Consider the following 19,106-nt stretch of genomic DNA (forward strand, 5'->3'; position numbering starts at 1 on the left):
ACAACCTTAACCTCACGCCAAACGACTCAACAAACAGCTCCAAAGCTACGACATTCACAAGAAACGCTCGATACACCATGCCTTCGATACAATTTGTCTACCAAATGGGACTTTATTATCGTGATATTGTGTAGTTTACTTTTGCATTAAACGGGTTAAAAGCACGTCCTGCCCGGGCGAATGGACCGTCCTTACCGTCGCACACCTTGCCAAGACGACCCAAACGCTTCGCTACGTACTGTGCAGTGTGCGCGGAAGAAAGTGTCCCTTCGCTCCTTGCGCGGACCAACGCCCGCCGGAATGTGGCGGAAAATCTTTAACCCCCCCTCCCCCGATTGCACCAAAGATGGAGCCAATGTTCGCGCCATAAAGTACGGCGTGCAGATAACGAATGTAGTGCCAGTACACCAGTGCCAGAGTGCACAAAAGAACTGGAACGCGGATAATGTATGCAAACCCCGTACCCGGCCGTTGTCCGGTTTCGTGTTCGGTTCGTGTTCGATTTGGCCATAGAACGAACAGGCGCGCATATTACGGTACAAGGGCTTGGCTGGGGAAGCTGCTTCGGCAGCGGGTATGCAAAAGCGTTTCCTTTCCTTTTTTCACGATCCGGTGAACATCTTGGTGCCATTTCCTTCGCTTGTTTTCCTTTTGGACTCGTTTGCCGTTTTTTTTCTTCCCTTTGTTCCGTTGCTGTTTCATCATGGAGAGGGGGATAAAGTTTGCCGGTACACACACATACCCTGAAGGATCGAAACTTCAGAATGTTTTATTGTAATTGTGTTCCGGTTTGCACCGGTCGTTTTGTACCCCGGCTATTGGGCAACGGAATTGGCCGACGGAAGCGGTAAAGTGGAGCGGGGATAAAGGGGTTCGATTGGGCGTCCGGCAGAACAATTGTGTTTGCATTTCGGTTTGGTTGCTGTCAGCGACGGTCCGATGCCGATTTTTCGATACCAGCTTTGCTCCACATGCCGCCCCTATTCTCGGAGCTCAGAATCGTATTTTACTGTTTGTTGGGGCGATAAAGAGATGGAGAGAGAGGGAGAGAGAGTGAGTGAGTGTGAATGAAACGTATGCAAATACGGTTGCACCCGGCCAAAGCTGTCCAATCGTTTCCGATTTCGAAAACCCCCGTTCAGCGTGCCCGGGGACACAACACCGTCCCAACGTCGGCGGTAGATCCTTGGCAAAGCCGGACACGAGGTCACTCCAATGAGCCCACTGGTTCCCGTCCGGCTTGCGGTCGGTGGCTTCATGTTTGCCGCCCGTACCAGTGCCAAATGTCGAGTGCCGGGCACTTCCGGTACAGCCGGGCAGGGCACAAGGCTTTCGTCGGGTTCGCAGCGATCGTAGGTAAACAACTGCGAGTGAGCGGTGCGGGAATGGTGGGTAAGGGGCGTTGGGCTTGCAACCGGATTACCGATTGACCGATGGGATGCTGTACCGATGTTTACCGAACAAATTTGCAATTATCGCCATCTGGTTCATGATCGTACTGACCGGGTGGCCGGATCGCATTGGCTTGGCGTGTGTCGGTTGCCGTGGCTGCAACCAGCGGCAGGTGTTTAGCTGGACCCGTTGCAGATTGTACCATTGATGTGCTGACAAGTGATAAACAATGTGTCCTCGTATTGTTTGTATCGCAATAGTGACGATGACGACCGGCATGCAGTGGGGAACAACGGCCAAGCATCATGTCGGGTATGATGGGGCACTTAGTCACCCTATTGGCTGGGCAACCGATTGAACTTTTGTCTTTGATCCGGTGTTTGGCTTTGAATTTTTACATACAGTTTCTCGTTCCTCGGTGCACAGTTTGCACCCGGACCGGACGGATCGTGGATTTAGTCGCTGCATCAGAATTCTAAGAATATGATTGTCAACCTGCCTTGCAGGCGGAGGAGTCAAACGCGAACGCAAGCTTATGTTACACTCGCTGTCCAGATGCTGCGGTGTCGGGACGGCCAGCGCACACAAAAACCCATCCATTCAGTTTCATTACAATTTCTGTGTCAGTGCACATATTTTTAATTTTATGCCCGGATGAGATTCTGCATCGTACCTGTCCAGCTGGCAATGGGTTGCAATTGGTTTCTGGAGATTTTTTGCTGCCATCTTTTACAACGAAATGGCTAGTAGAAAGCGGACTGGTGAGGAGTGTGCGGCACAGTCGTACCACAATGAACCTTATGGCAGTGCATTTAGCTGTAATGCGGGGATGGAAAGCTTCCCGGCAATCCTTTTCGCATTGCAAGCGGCTACGGTGGATGGCGTAGTTGATGACGACTCGAGGTTACAACTAACTGCTTTGATGTTTTCATTATCATTGTGCAGCTGCCGGGATGGGTCTATCTCTCTCACACACATTCTCTTTCTTCATCATGACAGCTTGCTGGACTTTTGTCTGCTTCCTTTTTTCCCGTTCCACTAAGTTTTGTGAAAACCTCGACCCGCTTCAAACTGATACTCGATAAAACCTTGGGAAAAGGATAACTGTCACCAATCAAATGTATGTTCCAATGGGTGTTAATGCGTGCATGAGAGTCGCTTCTTTCAGTATATGGGTTTGCTTTAATTAAATTGAACCGTGTACTAACAAGAAAGGAATACTATATGGAAAAGTAACTTCCATTAAGAATTAAATATAACTGAAACAATACAATTATTTACAATTATATTGTTTATCGTAGTATAAAATTCAATTCAATATTGAAGATTTTTTCACTAGTAGGGTGAACGTACCTGATCGGGCTAATAATGGATTGTTCGGTCACTATGTAACGACTATGTAATGGCTCCTTTTTACATTTAAATCATTAATTACAGTGCAATTTCACCACTTTTAGTGCAACCACCACTATAGGTACTACTTATGATTATGACGATAACATAATATCAGTAAAAATAGGATATTTTAGAGTTCATCCAGGATATTTTAAAGATGTCGTATTGCTTTTACAAAAGTAAGCATCACAAATTAAGAGTTAGAAACTTATACATTTTTTACGATCAAAACATAAGAAATCAATATTTTGGCGGTAATCATTGCTATTGATATGAAAACAGCGTCAAAACTAAGTTCCATTTATATTATACACAGTTTTTGAGATATACCACCACTATAAGAACACAATACGACAACTATAGGAACCACCATTATAGGTACAACGAACCAGTCACAAACATACGTATTTTCTTGTAAATTTGTTGTGTTTGATGCTAGAAATGGTTGTGTTGGCAAAGACAAAACATATTACTATTGCTACAATGTGTTAAAATATTCATAAGTTTACTTTCCTGACCCTTAAAATCTATTACAGCACATCTGTATCACCCATACAAATTGCACCACTATTGGTACATTTACCATATTGTATTATGTATAAAATAAAATGTAATCATAAAATGACAAATCGAATATAATAGTTATGACATTTCCATCAGTAAAACAAGGCTTCTGCTTTATTTGTTATTTTAATGAAATTCTTCTGTTCTCTATTAAATGACCTACTGAATTCAGTTGCATTTCGATTCTGTTCCTGACTTTCACAGAACACCGCAGATATACGAAACAAATTCACTTTTTTGAGAACATCGGGCCACTGAGAAAATTGGGCCTTATTCTATGGTGCTCAAAAGTAAAACGTAGAGCTTAAAAGCTCTCGGCAAGATAAGGTGTAAAGTATCTTTTTATAGACTTAAAATCCATCGATAAATATCTCAGCCACTGCTAATAACGTCACTATTGATTTAGCTACCCTGCTGCTGAGCTATTCCAGACGCAAATCCTGTAGTAATGCGTCAAACAATTCCAGTTTTGTTTTGCGCCTAGCTCGTATATGGCTCAAGCGTGTGTGGCTCATAAAACAACGTGAGTCAGTATTGCAATCGAATAGCTGCTTGTTTGGATAATTGGTAACATTATCATAGGGCGTGGTTTGCGAGTACCAGTTATCAAGGACTGTCAAATTTGAAATATGGTGGCCATGGCAATGGTCAAAAATAGAACTAAACCTATGGCGCTCGGTTGTCAGCGTCGCGCGCACATACGCCGGTGTGATTCATACTCCGGGAGCAGGATTATTCAGCACACTTCCTCAAAGAAAACACGTCGTTGCACTGCGCCAGACGATAAGGCGAAGGTAGCTTGGCAAATTTCCTGTTCGCTTGTACAGTTTTTCGATCGCAAGCTACTACTGCTTATTATAAGCGATGAAAGATTCGGCACTTGTCGTCGCACATAAAACGCACTTTCATTGCAGCCGAGGTTTATTGGAGGTATAAGCTTCATTCCAATCCGTGGCTTATGTTTGATTTAGGGCTCACACCAGGAGACTGATACACCTGTTTATCGGCGTCCGTTCGTTGTTGCGATTGGGTTGCGGGGAGTCCGCATTGGCATTGGAAGGATTAGCTATGAGTCAAAACTGTAAAGAATATAATTTTGCAATTAAATATGTATAGATTTTTCCACTAGAGCAGCGGTCGGCAAACTTTTGAGGCAAAGGGCCAAATTTAGTAAATGATCTAAAGCCGCGGGCCAGGAGAATGCGGTTTTTCTATTATTGTGCTTTAATTATTACACTATAAAATTTTAGAAACAAAATAATTGATTAATAATATTAAGCAATGCGATTGGTATTTTTGCTGTTTTCTTATAATTGCGTCATCCAAGCATGGTTCAAAATTGATAATACCTACTTAGAAACTATTTTTTGTTAAATATACAAAAAAAAATCATAAAATTTCGTATGCGATCTTCATTTCTATAGTCTTATTGTGGTGTTAAAATATTGGTAATATTACATAACGGTTGCATTAAAAAAAATCGAATTTTTCATGGGTTTATCTTAACCCGCATTAACAAAACGTTGATTGCACTTTGAGTAGTAGTATACCATTAATTAGCAGACAAAATTTGACACCTCTATCAGTCAACCATGATGGCCAAAAAACTGAAACAAAAGCGTGCGCGATCAAAGAATGGCACCCCGTAGCGTCCAAAAGGGACTCCGTGCGGAAGTTTGTGGACGTCGCTTATACCCGTTTCGGTATTTTGGTCGCCAACATCTTGGCACTATTAGGCAACAATGAAAGCATCGAAAGAAAGCCCAGGTTCATTTTTGAGGCTCTAAAAGAAGCTGAAATGAAGAAGAGGGACAGAGGGACAAGTGGCTACATTACTGCGTTAGCTGGACCGGGAGATCAATACAACCCACCAAACAGTAACATAATACCTGGGAAACATGAATAAACAGATCAGGAATTAGAGATCACATCCACTGGCTTCGAAGTGGAAAACAATTACGCAAAAACTCAATGCAATCATTTCAGGTGAATTTCAATAGAATTTCGATATAACACCCTGGTCCGCAAACTGGTCCAACATCCGTCACCTGTGTCCCATTGATTGTTTTCTACACCAACATGATGCAAAAACTCTACTCTAACAATTTTGTAGTGAAAACTTAGGAGGAATTGAAGAAAATCGAATTGATTGTTTTCTACACCAACATGATGCAAAAACTCTACTCTAACAATTTTGTAGTGAAAACTTAGGAGGAATTGAAGAAAATCGAACTTAAATCATGCATGTCTAATAACCTAATAACTGACGAAAGGCAATTCGCAAAGTCTTGAACGTATTTGTGCAAGTAAGCTTAAATAATTCCCTTTCAACAGATGTAAATGTAAAGAAATTATCTTTCCTAGTTTTTTTTTCTACAGCTAGACGAAAATGGCATATTTTTTCATGCAAAAGTTACGGGGAACTCGAGGTCAATGAGTTCGAACATACTGAACGGTCCGTCATTCCATAGTACTTTAATTAAAGTTGAAAGAGTACGATGGTATAAAGTTTTATTCTAGAAGATATTCAGTAATTTGTGTACGAATCGTTTCTTCCCACCTTTCAAAATCAGTCAAACACTTTCGCGGGCCGGATTGAATGTTGCGGCGGGCCGCATTTGGCCCACAGACCAGACTTTGCCGACCGCTGCACTAGAGTGTTAAGAATTTTGGCTGAATCTTAGAAAGTAATCTGATATACGGCGAATGTTGTATGTTTTGCGTTATTTTTTTGAGTCTAGTATTGTAGTTTATTTTTCACTTAACATGTAATGTAAATAATTTAAATTGAATGTTATCTAAAAACAAAGTATTATATTTTCAGCCAAAAATTTGTTTAAGGCTTTAAAAAAACATTTTCTCATATAACTTTTTAAAGGTTTGTAAAACTAATACTGCTATTAGGTGACGTCCATTTGATGGACCTTGTACATCCATAATTAGATTGTTTTGCAGAAAACAATCTTCATCAGAAAACTCAAACCTTAGTCTTTTTATTCTAGGACATACGAGGTTCAAGGGCATTGAAATAGTATTAACAAAGTATTTATGTGCGTATTCAGTGGGAAAATGTAAATGAGCTGAATCCTGAAAAAAATGAATGGATTCATCTCAGTACGAATATTTTATACTTAGCTTTCCATTGTATATGATTGTTTTTTGTTAACGATTCTCCTCTTTTTTACGATTCAGGGAGTAGAATCTCAAAGGTGTGTGTCGTTAGAAGGCTCAGAGGGTGAGTTCGATCGCCAACCATTCGGCCAAGTATTTGTGTAGTGCTGTTTTATTCAAAGTGTGAATGTAAGAATCAAATTTGAATACTAGCTCATCTTCAACTCACTGATCTAACTCACTGATTCAACTCATTGAATATTTGTAGGTGTAATTTGTCACAAATGAGCCGGTCTCGTAGTACAGTCGTCAACTCGTACGACTTAACAACATGCCCGTCATGGGTTCAAGCCCCAAAAAGACCGCGCCGCCATTCGCAGGACTGACTATCCTGCTATGGGGGGAACCAATTAGTCACTAAAAGCCAAGCTCACAAGAGGGTACAGGCAGGCCTTGACCGACATCGATTGTTGAGCCAAAGAAGAAGAAGAATTTGCCACAAAAACCTCTGGTATAAATCATACTTAAATAACACACTAGAACATTACAAGGCTCTTTACAAATAGTGCAGTATCAAATTCCAATTCAAATACTAATAAACGTTGCAATCCATCTGATGAATCCTCTTACGTATCCCACTGTCTGTCTATTGGAGGGTACCAATTGGCAATGCGCTAACAAAATTGACACAAGATTGCAATTTGTAACATAGATAGCCGCACTCACTCACACGCACGCGTATGCACCGTGTTCTGGAATTGTCTTGGAATTCGTCTTTAATGCAGCGCTCATAGCGTGAGAGGCGAACGCCGGCCAAAGCCTTTCCCTCCACAGATGCAGTGTGGCCAAGGGGGGCGGGCACGACACGTGGACGCTCCTTGGGGAAATAACAAGGATAGGGATGAAACTAATTAAGAATTTAATTAATTATTAATCGACCCGTGACGGAATTGAACAACGATGGAGAGGAAACCAGTGACAGTGTGGCCTGGTGTGATGCAGCCTCGAAAGCGCCTTCCCCCTGGTGGGACAGTGGGAAACGGGTGGGAATCGGACGAGAACCGAACGAAAATCCCGGGAAAAGCCCGGACGGCAAGCGCGTGGCTTTAAGGAATGTCGGAATTGAAATTCGATCCCGATGGCGGCACTTAATTGAAGTGATTTGTGGAGCCTGGAAGGGGTTTGGATTTTGCGCGGTTGCGTGTGTGTGAGTGTGTATTTGCATGCCCGCTCGTTCGGGAAATGCAATTCCATCGGGATGAATTAAATTGCAATCATTTCGCGGCCAGCTGCTAGCGTACGGGCCATCTCCGCTGAAGAGGTATGAACGCGCGACCACACACAACACCCAACATGTCAATCGGCAGATGAATTAGCTGCCCGGAATACCTCAATAATTAAGACATCGGGCACCAACATTGAGCTGGACCGCACGGGACCGGAGGTCCTGCATCACCGTCCAAGAAGCGTGCCTTCTGCCAGCCGTAGCCGACTTCGGCGGCTGGAAATGGTAATTTCAATTGCCAGCACCGACCAAAAGCCACCCACAAGCACAACGGGACCGTGTGAGCTTAAAGATGCGGTTGCACTTAAAGAGTTGGGTTTGCATTTAGGGAGGGGTCTGCCGATAAAGCCGCCAATTTATCGGTCGCTATTTAACACCGGATATGTTAATGCCGCGTGCCGCGTGCCGAACGCCGGTGGCTGATAATGGAAGTTGGAAATCAAAGTTTAATCTTTTGCACTTGAACCCGTCCGCCGCCCCAGTCCGAAGTAGTAGAAGTGAACCGGAGAGGGCGCAAATGCAAGCAAAGGCTGTACGGTATAATGGATGGTGCTTGCACGGCACTATTGGTTTGGCATATGGTTGCCACGTGTCGTGAGTCGCTTCCGGCTTTCCTGAACAGTATTAGCCGTTCACGTCGGCCAGCAGGGAGCGTTTTAAAACTAGCCCGATCCTGTTGCTCGCATTGGAAAAGGAAACCCCCTCACGGCACACCAACACAAGTTTGGAGTGGAGTTGTAGGTTGTTTGGCTGCGTTGTTGAGTTCTTAGGGTCGGGCTGGTTGCGTTTTTTTTGCCTCCCCGTTCCTGTGCAACACTAATTGAAATCGCATTTCCCGGGAGGCCCACCCCAGAGTAATCCCGACCGGACCTAACGATGGCGGAAGCGTGTGTCGGCTATTATCGGCAATCGGGGGTACATCAGTCCAACAAAAAATGAAGGTTGTTTTTTTATGTTGGCAGGATAGCAGCAAAAAAAGCAGGCCTAAAAAAGTAACCCACTTATAAATTTGTACTCCACCGACGTAACCTGACCCGCAAGGTGATTAGCGGTACACGGCAGGATAATTGTGCCTCTGGGTGGGTGGGAATACGAACGTCTGTCAAAAGCGACAGACGCTTCGCGCTGAGCTCAGGGATCAACAATTTGGGTTTGGTTAGATGTAGTTTAAAACAATGTTGTGCAGTTGTTAAGCTTGAAATTTAAAGTAATTTTGGCAAATGACATCTCTCAAGACTCTTCTAAAAATATACTTCCATCCTGGGATGGTGTGGTTTGATGGACAGTTCAGAAAATACAAATGAGTTTCTCAATGAAAGCTATATTATTATTATTATTATTATTATTAATGAATGAATGAATGAAGCGTTATTATTGAATAACGTACACCGTTTTATTATTAAGCTCGACTATTAATCTTCTGCAGCATTTTGAAGCTTCTTGTTTTAACCTTGCTTTAACGACGGAAAAGCCTCAGGTTGACCACCCCTGGATTAAACCGAAAAAAACCTTGTTGATGATTTTGGTACAAAAATGATTACCTTTTTTATATAAAAAGCATCACGCCACTGAGTGACAGGTACGGCTTCTGGGCTGCGTTGGTCCGGCACCGGACAGGATGTTTGGTGTAAAATCAGTTCTTTCCGCTTACCACCATTAGCAACAACATGCCGGCCGACTGGGGAGCGGCGGGCTAGGCAAGGCTGTCCGACGGTTAATTAATTATTTGCATGCAAATATCAATTTACGAACGCATTACACTGAGACCATGTTGGTCGAGAAACAGAAAGTAGAACACACGGAAACGCGGCAAAGAAACCACACCGAATTGCTGCGAAGAATGTTAAGTTTCACGAGCATTTTCTCACAATTGCATCCTGGCCGGGACGATAAGAAATTCTGAAGAAATAGTTCTGCAGAAAACAAAACAAAAAAGGTCTTTTACCTAGTCGGTTGCTGTAATGGTACGGTGGAATCAATTTACCCCGTTACATATGAGCCACAAATAGGTGTGTGTGTGTGTTGTGTCGGTAAGTAGGTTTTCTTCTAAACAAATGGTAAACCATTTACGTTTGCCAGTTCTTCATCCCGCTTTGCGCTTTCCCCCACCCTGAAAACGGAAGCGGAACAGTTGATTGTTCCCGCTCAAGCAGGTGTTTAAGAAATGGCAAGCGGAACTGCACATTCGGAACTGGTTAGTGTCGCTGCATGCTTGCCCGAGCCCTAATTATCCTCCATCGAGCACGGCAGAACGACGGGCGGGTTGGAGTGTATGTGTGTGAGTGTGTGTTTGTTAGTGCCCGGGGAAAGGTAGTTTGGTTTGGAAATATTTTTCAATCTCTCAAATTGTAGCTAATTCGTCTAAATTAGACTGCTCATTAGTGACGGGTAGGCGGCACGGCGGCGCAAGTTTGTGTGGTTTGATGCATTTCAGCATTAGCCCGCGTGTGTGCGCTTTTCGGAGGGACCAGGCAAAGCAGGGAGCAGACGAAATGGTGAGTTTATTTTTCTTACAACTCATTAGCATCAAACTGTTGACAGTTAGAACTCTGGTCGTGAGTGTGGCCATCAACTGCCATCAGCTCCCTGGTGGCTCGTCGAATGTGGAGTACCGAATCGCACGCAAAACTGCATTTTGCACAATCTGATGCATGGAGCCATGCGGTCTGAAGGGAAGTGTAGGGGGGGAAAGGTTGACTTGTGGCTGTGTGGTACACGTGAACGGCAATTACCATTACTTAATTGTTAATCAGCTTTAATAATGAACTTTCCGACATTCTGTACCGCAAGCGTAATGAGAAGTGGTAAAGAGAAGAGAGCACACGAAATGAAAACGAAACACCTAGTAACCTGTTTTTCATGCGCAATGCACAAAATTAAAGGTTCCCGTTGCTGCTAGAACAATTCTTGAAGAAAAATGTCATGTAGATTTAATCCACAATAAGTGTGAAAATGTACACTTCAAGCATTCTGTTAACCTTCCCATCCCATCATCAACCAGAGTTTGCATTCGAAAAGATCAACCTTACCAAGGCAAAAGGTGGGACGGATTAGTATGCTACCCTCGGGCCACACGAATCAGACTCGATAGCTTAACATGGGTGTTGTGCTCGGACCCTGTCACCAAGGTACCGGGTTCACCATTTGATGGCAAATGTAGTGACTACATTCGTAATATGTAAAAAAGTAAAGACCAAAGATCGGACAGCGGATAAGCCGCTGAAGCGACTCTCTGTCCATTGTTCCGATGTGCTATGAGGCAGTGTGGAGAGGGGGGATGAAAGAGGCGCCAGAGCCCCGCGAATGGGGGTAGGTAACGATGGATCGACGATTTCAAATGACTGTCGATTGTGTGTCATTTAGAGAGATAGCCATCTCATCGCCAAACGACACAACAGTGTAAAAGAACAAATATTGCCCCAGAAGGTGCCCGCTACCTTCCATCGTTCCACCCTTAAGAGCCACAACAACAAAAAAAAAAAACGTGCATGAGCCGTGCCAACCCCACGGAGCTGTGGCACGGAAAAGTGTAATTGATTTTGTGCATTAAAATGCATGCGATGTCATTAGAAAGTGATTTGGATGAAGCGGGGCAAACGGTTTCCACAATTTTTTTTGTTTTGTTTGTCGTGCTTGCTTTAATGGACCATGGGTGGCAGTAACTGGTTGGCTTCGGTTGGTCCCGGGTTTTCCTCGCGCCTCTCCCATTATCGATCCCACGGCGGAGGGATACATTTACGACGGAAAAAGCCGCCGGTTGTTGTTGTGTAGTGGCGCTGCCACCGGTGCCCAGTTCTATGCAGGACGGCACATTATATCGATCGTCCCGTGTAGCTCATTTCTCTCCCCGTCCCCGTCTTATCACACTCCCCACACGATAATGTTTTCTACTTTAAAACGAGCCCACCAAAGTGGAAGCGGAAGAGCGAACGGCTGACGGTGGTGTTGATGGAAGAAAAGCAACACGCAGGCGAGGTATAAAATTTAGAGGAAATAAACAAATGGAATTAAATTTGTATGCAAATTTGAAAAACAAACGTCACCCATCGCCCGATAGGGAGCGAACGAAATGCCCACTTTACTCATTCCTCACCCCTTGGCGCATGATTTCCGTTGCCGTTTTATGGTACCCGAGAGGAGCGATGGTCGTTGGCTTCCGGTGGGTGGTATGAGTGTCCGTGTGTTTTGGGAGGTTGAGCGCCGGGCGATAAGACCGGACCACCCGCGGGCACAGACTAGGGCAGCTATCTCGCACTTGTGAAGGGGGGGACAAATGCCCATCCCCGTCCTGCCGGCTGGTCTAATTGCTGTGCAAATTATATCTCTAACGAGATAGATAATGACACTTTTGCTCCCGGGGCTGACCCCGCTGTCCGCTGGGTGTGCGGTTCCCAACTGAGTTTTTCCAAGGCGAAGTTCGGCTGACTGAGGCTTTCTTACCGTTTTCCAGGGGGGGGGGGGGCAAAAAGGGAACTATCGATTCTGGGATTCTAGGATTTATAGGAACCGGCTGGATGGAATCTTAAATTTTTAGGTTCGTGCGGGGAACTAACATTGACGGGGTGAAATAGAAAAGAAGGGAAAACAAATGGGGTGCAATGGTCATGAAAATGGTTGTTAGAATTTACCGTGTTAATGTGTTATGTGTTTATTTAATAAAGTGCGTAAACAATCACAACTTTAATCGCAACTTCCAAGCCCATAATCAGTGACCGGCCAAATTAAGGGTTTGACGACTGAAAAAAAGGTTAATTACTATGATTTTGTGACATTGTTTGCGATGGTAAATATAGGGCGCAAGTTTGAACATTCGCTCCACCGTTACGCGTTTTCGCCCACCGAAATTAATGAAATCATAAGATACCCAAAAAAGGAAATAATTTGTTTTTCCACAATGTTGTTGCCCTCGTTGCCAACGGTGGTCCCATTCACCTGATGACAACAGCAACAGCGCTGTGTTTATTAAAAACCGTCAATATTAATTCAATAAAGTCCTGATTAAGCCAAGGGAAACTCAAGGCGTAGGGCCAGCGTTCGCACATGCCGTGCACCTGAGGGAAAGTATTCTTTCTTTTTTCCATTCTCTTTCGCGTTTGAGGCTTGTTTTGCGCCTCGCGAGCTTTGCTCTGCGAACGTCGCACGTGCTAATATTGAGCACGTGTACCGGTGGAGATAATTTAGAAAAATTCCAGCAGCAGCAACACTCCACACCCGACCTAGCGTTGCATGAAAAATGATGCAGCATTAACTGAGCATAAGCGCAAGGTGTTTTTGGTTTTGTTTTCCTTCACGCTCGGCTATAGCAATTTTCCTCCATTCGCCCTACTCGCTCATGGCGTTTGTTTTGAGCGTTCGATTGAGCGAAACCCATCGAGCTAATAGGTCATCAATATTTTTCCTCTCGATTCTCGAGCGCGTGCCCTCTCCGCGTGACTGTGGAAAGCGGAATGTGTGCAAACGATGGAACTTTTCACCCAGAAGCCCGGTGCATCCTCCGAAACACGGCACAGGAAGAAAAATCCCGTCTATAAAAAAATAATAATAAAAAACACTCTTACTCATCGGAGGAAAGGATATTGAATCAGGCCGGTTTTTGGTTGGCCAAAACAGAAAAAAGTAGAGACAAAAATAAACCAAATAAAAAAAAACACAAGTGCTGGATAATTTGTCACTAATGAGATATTTTGCCACCCGGTAGCCCGAATGCCACTCACCCTCACCGGTAATGGAGTTTCTTGCCACTGGCCACACATCTGTCAGCCCTTTTAGCTCGTGGCGTGGCGCTGAAGGTCCAACTGTCGTGGTTTAGTATTGATAGAGCGTAGGGTGTAGGGGCAGGCCCGGCAAGCCATGTCCCCGGCACGGCGTATATAATGGTATTTTTCATTAAAAATGTAACACTTGTCCCGCTGCGGTCACCCGGCAGCGCTTCACCCGACCTGGTGTGGGATGATTGAAGTCAAGCTGTGCGTTGATGATTCGAGTGTTTCATGCACACTCGCAGCCGCGCAATGAAGTGGATGATTTGATCGATCGCAGGCAAACGGTGAAAGACAAGTGCTGGAGGGCGTAAAGGAATGGACGTGGAGGGTGGAGTGATCAAGGGTGGAGGTTCCGATTCATTAGCGAGAGTGCTGGGCGCTCGCTTTGGGGTGGTGGTACGGTCGGGCGAAGAAGTAGAAAAGGACCTTGAGAAGATGGTTACTGGTTTCTTCGGTGGAGCTGGAAGGAGCATTGGAGCATAATTTCGCAAGTTTGATCCGGGAAATGCATTCGATTATTACGTACCAGTGATGTTTAATTAAATGGACCTGGAGAAGGCAGAATTTTGCATACCGCTCCACTCAGATGTTCATTTCTATTGCACTTTGGTAAACAATATTCCAATAATAGCCAGAAGCGTTTTAAGTCTGCTGTAGATAGGCGTATTTCTTACCTAATATTTTGCTTGAACTCACGAAGAGGCTTATTCTATCCCATCAATCAAGTCTTCTCAACGTCAAATTGAGATAAAAGATTTGACGATTCATTTTACGCTTCATTTTTTTGGTAATAATGTAGATGAAATCCAAACATAATAAGTCTAAAAAATGTTAATAAAAGGTTTTATTAACCTTTTTGTTGATTAGAAAATAATAGTAAATGCTTCAATAACTAGTTCTTTATATTATGTTAGCTTAGCCACATTTTTACATTATGATTTGGTTAAAAGGTAAATTTTCTGTACTAAACATCCATTAATAACTAAAAATACATATCTGCTATTCTATTGAACAATCTATTAACATAACTCAATAGATGAATGTGTAATTGCAATCTCATCTTTTATCCTATTTTAAGTCTTTTTCTACAAACAAACAACAAATCTACCCTACCCTATATGAATCATGATTATGGTAATCTTCCGCTTTTCTTGTCATTGGCATTCAAAAACTAAGCCAATTTGCTTTGATCACGACGGACCGGCTTAGCCACGCTGCTGTTGATTGCTTCCACACACACACACACACACACACACATACACGTCACCGAAAGTTTACGTTTATCCTTCGCCAACCCAAATATGGCCTCGGGGCTTTAGCCATACTTTTGTCAACTTGAAACAACTTTGAAGTGATTCAAATTTCAATTACACGTACTTCATACGATCCTGTGTTTTGCGCCGAGGTTTGCGCCCCGGAGGTGTTTTATACCCGTCGGGGGCAAACCGGCCCCTAGTCTACCGCGGTCTATCGAGTACGGGCAACTGACGGGTGTGCATCGCCCCCGGGGGAAATGATTGTAATAAACCAGCAGAAATGTTTTCTTTGTTTCGATCCCGCGCCTCAGCATTAAGAACCGGGAAAGAATGGTGGCGCTGGCAGCGAAGGACGAAATATAAGGCGAAACGGACTACGGCGGCATAACACGATCGCACTTAACTCGTCACCGCGAATGCGCCAGACCAATCATCGGCACAGACATTGATTTTGTGCCATTTTTGCCGATGATGACACTTGCCCCGAGACGCCGACAGCACTGCCCTCGCTGCCACCCAGCTTACCCACCCGGCACACAAGCACACAATACGTAGGATGATTTGAAAAGGATTATCAGATTTCGGTTGTTTTCCTGCTTTCCTGCTTGACATGTTGATGTTTCTTTTTTCTTCTTCCTGTTTTTTGCCTGTACTATTCTCTTACACGCTCCTATATCCGCATCCTTCATTGTGATGTTCCCAATTTTCCCCGGTGCCTTTTTTCCCGAACCCATTTTTCTGACCTCAAACCCCTCCGCCACGGTCCCGGGAGGTTCATGCGTTATCGTGTCAAATCGAACAGGCCTGCTGCCGTTTGAAGGGTTTACACTTCCCGTCATAACATATCGGAACCAAACGGGATGCTTTTTGCTTTATTTCTTCTCGTCTGTACCGGACTCGTCGACCCAACGCTTGGTGGGAGAAATGGTAAAGGAGGTTAGTGAATTCAATTTTGTGCCCTTCTCCGTTGTTTGATTGCACAACAGCGCGGGAGCCTGGGAATGCGTCGGCAAGCCGGAACAAAACGATACCGACAAATCAAAAGGATATCAATCCCTTTACTGGGATTCTCGCACGAATAATTGTGTGAGTGTGTGTGTGTGTTTTGGGAGGAAATCTGACAGAATTTTCTCGGGTGAAAATCCGCAGAACGGTATCAGCAGGTTTGCCAAGCTCGGATACTCGGAACAGGTGGACGGATTTTTTGGTTTGGGCATCGGGTTAAGTGAAGGGGGTGTCGATCTTGTTTCCTGCAAGCAATTTCGATAAATTCCATCGTCATCATCATCATCATCATCATCCTCACCGTCGCCATCATCGGCATCGGCAGGCAGCGTGATCGTCTGGCCATTGACCGGGAGCGGAACGAGTCAAGAAAAATAGCCACTTTAGCCCGGTTCCGGTTCCGCTAGCAGTGGCGATGGCCTTGGGGCAAAAGATGAAGAATCACTCCGTGCCGTGCCTTCCTGCCGTCTCAAGAGATTTCACTGGTGGGGGAAAGGAGGAAGGAAAATCACTGAACTAAAACAATTCCACCGAAAGGCAAACGGGCAACGTGAAGCGTTTGCACCCGTTCGGGGCACCAAATAGAAAGCTACCGAGTGTGTGTGTGTCTGTTTGTGTGCGAACGATCGGATATGGAACGGAATTGTAAAATTTATTTGCTTTCTGACAGTTCTACTGAGCAAGAGGGTTGGTGGTGGCGTGGGCATGTTTTGCTAGCTGAAGATGAAAAATCGTCCGTCCCGGGCAGAGCGGAAGGAATCCCGGAATACACGGGAATTTACACATCACCGGCAATGGCACGTGATAAATATCCGGAATCGGACATTATTATTTTTCTATTTGTACTGTGTCTGCGTGCTGGGTTGGACTAGTTGCGAGGGGAGGAGAAGGAAGGGGGGAAATACCGAACCAGCTCGTTCCATCCCTCGTCCCTGTTGTGTTTTTTTTGTGCCGAACCAGTGCTTTGTGTTTATTTTATTTTATTTTAGTGCCACTGCGCTACAGCCCTGCTTTCCACTCGGTAGCCTGGTGATCCCTCGGCAGCGGTCAAGCGAAATTGACGAAGGAAGCAAAACAAGGAAGGAAATTCCGGACCATTTGCAGCGAAGCGTCGTAGCGAATCTTATTGCCGTGGCCGGGTCCGTGGGTATTGGGTGAGCGCCTGTCGTTGGGTTCAGCGAGTGAAAGAGGAGCATCAAACATAGAGCAAAACGGGGGCAGATAGAGAGAAAGAGAGAGAGAGAGAGAGAGAGAGAGAGAGAGAGAGGAAGAGATATGTCCGCGGTGGATACGGATTTGGTATCGATTGCCTATCGAACGAGGAGAAGGAATAAAGCAACCGTCGACCGCACGTGCCCACACGTCCTTGCTGCAGTTGAAGTGGGGGCGTGACAGAAGGGGCAGGAGTGAAATCTAATTAAGGCTACGGATTAAATACAAATCAGTTCCTGGTGCGAGTGGGGTGAGCCAACCAGCAAGCCAGCAGTAGCCAACAATAGCAACAGCAACAACAAAAACCCTCAGTTGACATAGGAAACTTTAACCTGCCAAAACCAATAAGATTACAGGGCGTATTAGCTATTATGATGTAACTAAATATTCCACTAAAACCAGCATCATTCGCCATCCCCGCGCACTGCTTTGTCCGTTCCAGTGGACCGTTCCCGGTCAATGTACGATTACCGAAGGCTGCACGTTGCTGTGATGGGTTTTGCTTGCTGGGGTGAGTGAGGCCGCGATGCGCAGGACACACTTTGCTGCAACATTGGACAAGAAGAAGCTCATCAGTTGGAATGGAGTGGATGATGATCGTTTCAATTAGTTTTGGTTGGACACCAGTGCCCGCTACCTACCCGATTTCCGTCCGATTGGTTTAGTGGTGTCAGATGCACTGCGATTCGATGTGTGTTTGTTGGATAATGTGATTCGTTGGGATTTTATTGCAAATAGCATGTCCAACGCCTCTGATGTTGGATTGTTTGGTTGTCACTATCTCCGTTATTCTTCAACGGAAGTATAGTTTTGGTACCGACACTTCCAGCCGTTCCATTTGTTCAAACATTGGAGAGATTTCAACCGTCAGAAGATCTCAGAAATAGACAAGTTCTTCAAAAATTTTCCGACACCGCTGGGTATGATCACGCCGGTAGCCTTCATTGCAGGGTGCGGTCACGATCACTTTCGGCGAGTGTATCCTGACCGGATCGCTGGTGCTTGTTTCTTCCGCCGGACACACAATGGTTGGCTTCGGGCAGAGGCTTTTGCACGATCCGTTCACCTGAACCCACTCGCAGCACGCGTACTGCCACTCGCACCCTTCGCCCGCTTTCACCACTAATGCTTTGGAAGTGATACAACTTAGCCATAGAACGCAGACCACTAGGAAAGCCACCTTCTTGCTGCGACATAAACCACTAGCTGTCATCGTTGGGGATGCAACCCCCGGTGGGTTGCCGAACGATTGATTTTAATGAGGATCAGCAGCGAAAGTGTGGCGTCCCGTTCGGGTCTCAGTGATCGCGGAACTGTAAATGTATACTGGCAATTGGTGAAGCGAACCAGGGCGAGCACGCTTTGAATGATGCACTGCAAGCGGTAAATCCCCGCATCAGTACCAGAGATAAGATAGGAGGAAGGTCAGCGCTGTTTAGACGAGCTGTTTTGGCACGCTACCCAAACAGTAGTGACTGTTTACTTTTTTTTTTTATTGATATGACAGTGTGATTGTAGCAGAAATGTGTGTGTATGTGATTTGCAAAGGTGAACTGTAACTAATTTCAAAAGCATGAAATAATGACATAATGCTTGATTGCGTAAAAAGCGCTATAGAACGTCAATCGTGTGTGTTGGCAAGCGAGGAACCCTGCTAATTCAGTCAGCGAAAGGTTCAGTCGAGAGTTAGTATAAATAATGATCCACTGTGTTGTACTTTCCACACCTAATTGGCCGTTTCGTTGAGCCATATTGGATAGAATTTGCTACAAATAAGCATGTATCTCAAAATAGTTTTGTACATAGTATTTCTGTTGTATTTGGTTGAGGCATAGAACATAGAGGGATGATATCATCATCAGCTTATCATCAACCAGCTAAACCGGCCACTATTGTTTGACTTCAAACAAGAAGACAAAATAGGAAATTAGAATGAAACTACGCGCGCTTCAAAAAGCATCAAAATGCTATGATCCCAACAAGAAAGCGGATGGATTTGATAAGACTGATTAATTTGTCACAACGCCGGTGCCGTGCAAATCCTATCTTGAGCAATGCTCCCGACCGCTCCAAAGCGACCCATTTCCTTTAGTAAGAAAAGCGTTTGCGAAGCGATTTGAATGA

General features: G+C 44.7%; 1 long non-coding RNA gene across 1 annotated transcript; it reads right to left on the bottom strand.

The window, feature by feature from the left end:
• Positions 1–13,954: 13,954 nt before the first annotated feature.
• LOC120894900 lies at positions 13,955–18,298 on the bottom strand. Its single transcript, XR_005738258.1, has 3 exons — positions 17,624–18,298; positions 14,036–17,527; positions 13,955–13,969 (listed from the first exon to the last, which is right to left on the bottom strand). It is a non-coding gene; the product is annotated as an uncharacterized LOC120894900 (long non-coding RNA).
• Positions 18,299–19,106: the final 808 nt, after the last annotated feature.

The sequence above is a fragment of the Anopheles arabiensis genome, chromosome 2 (assembly GCF_016920715.1).
Source record: "Anopheles arabiensis isolate DONGOLA chromosome 2, AaraD3, whole genome shotgun sequence".
Taxonomy (NCBI): domain Eukaryota; kingdom Metazoa; phylum Arthropoda; class Insecta; order Diptera; family Culicidae; genus Anopheles; species Anopheles arabiensis.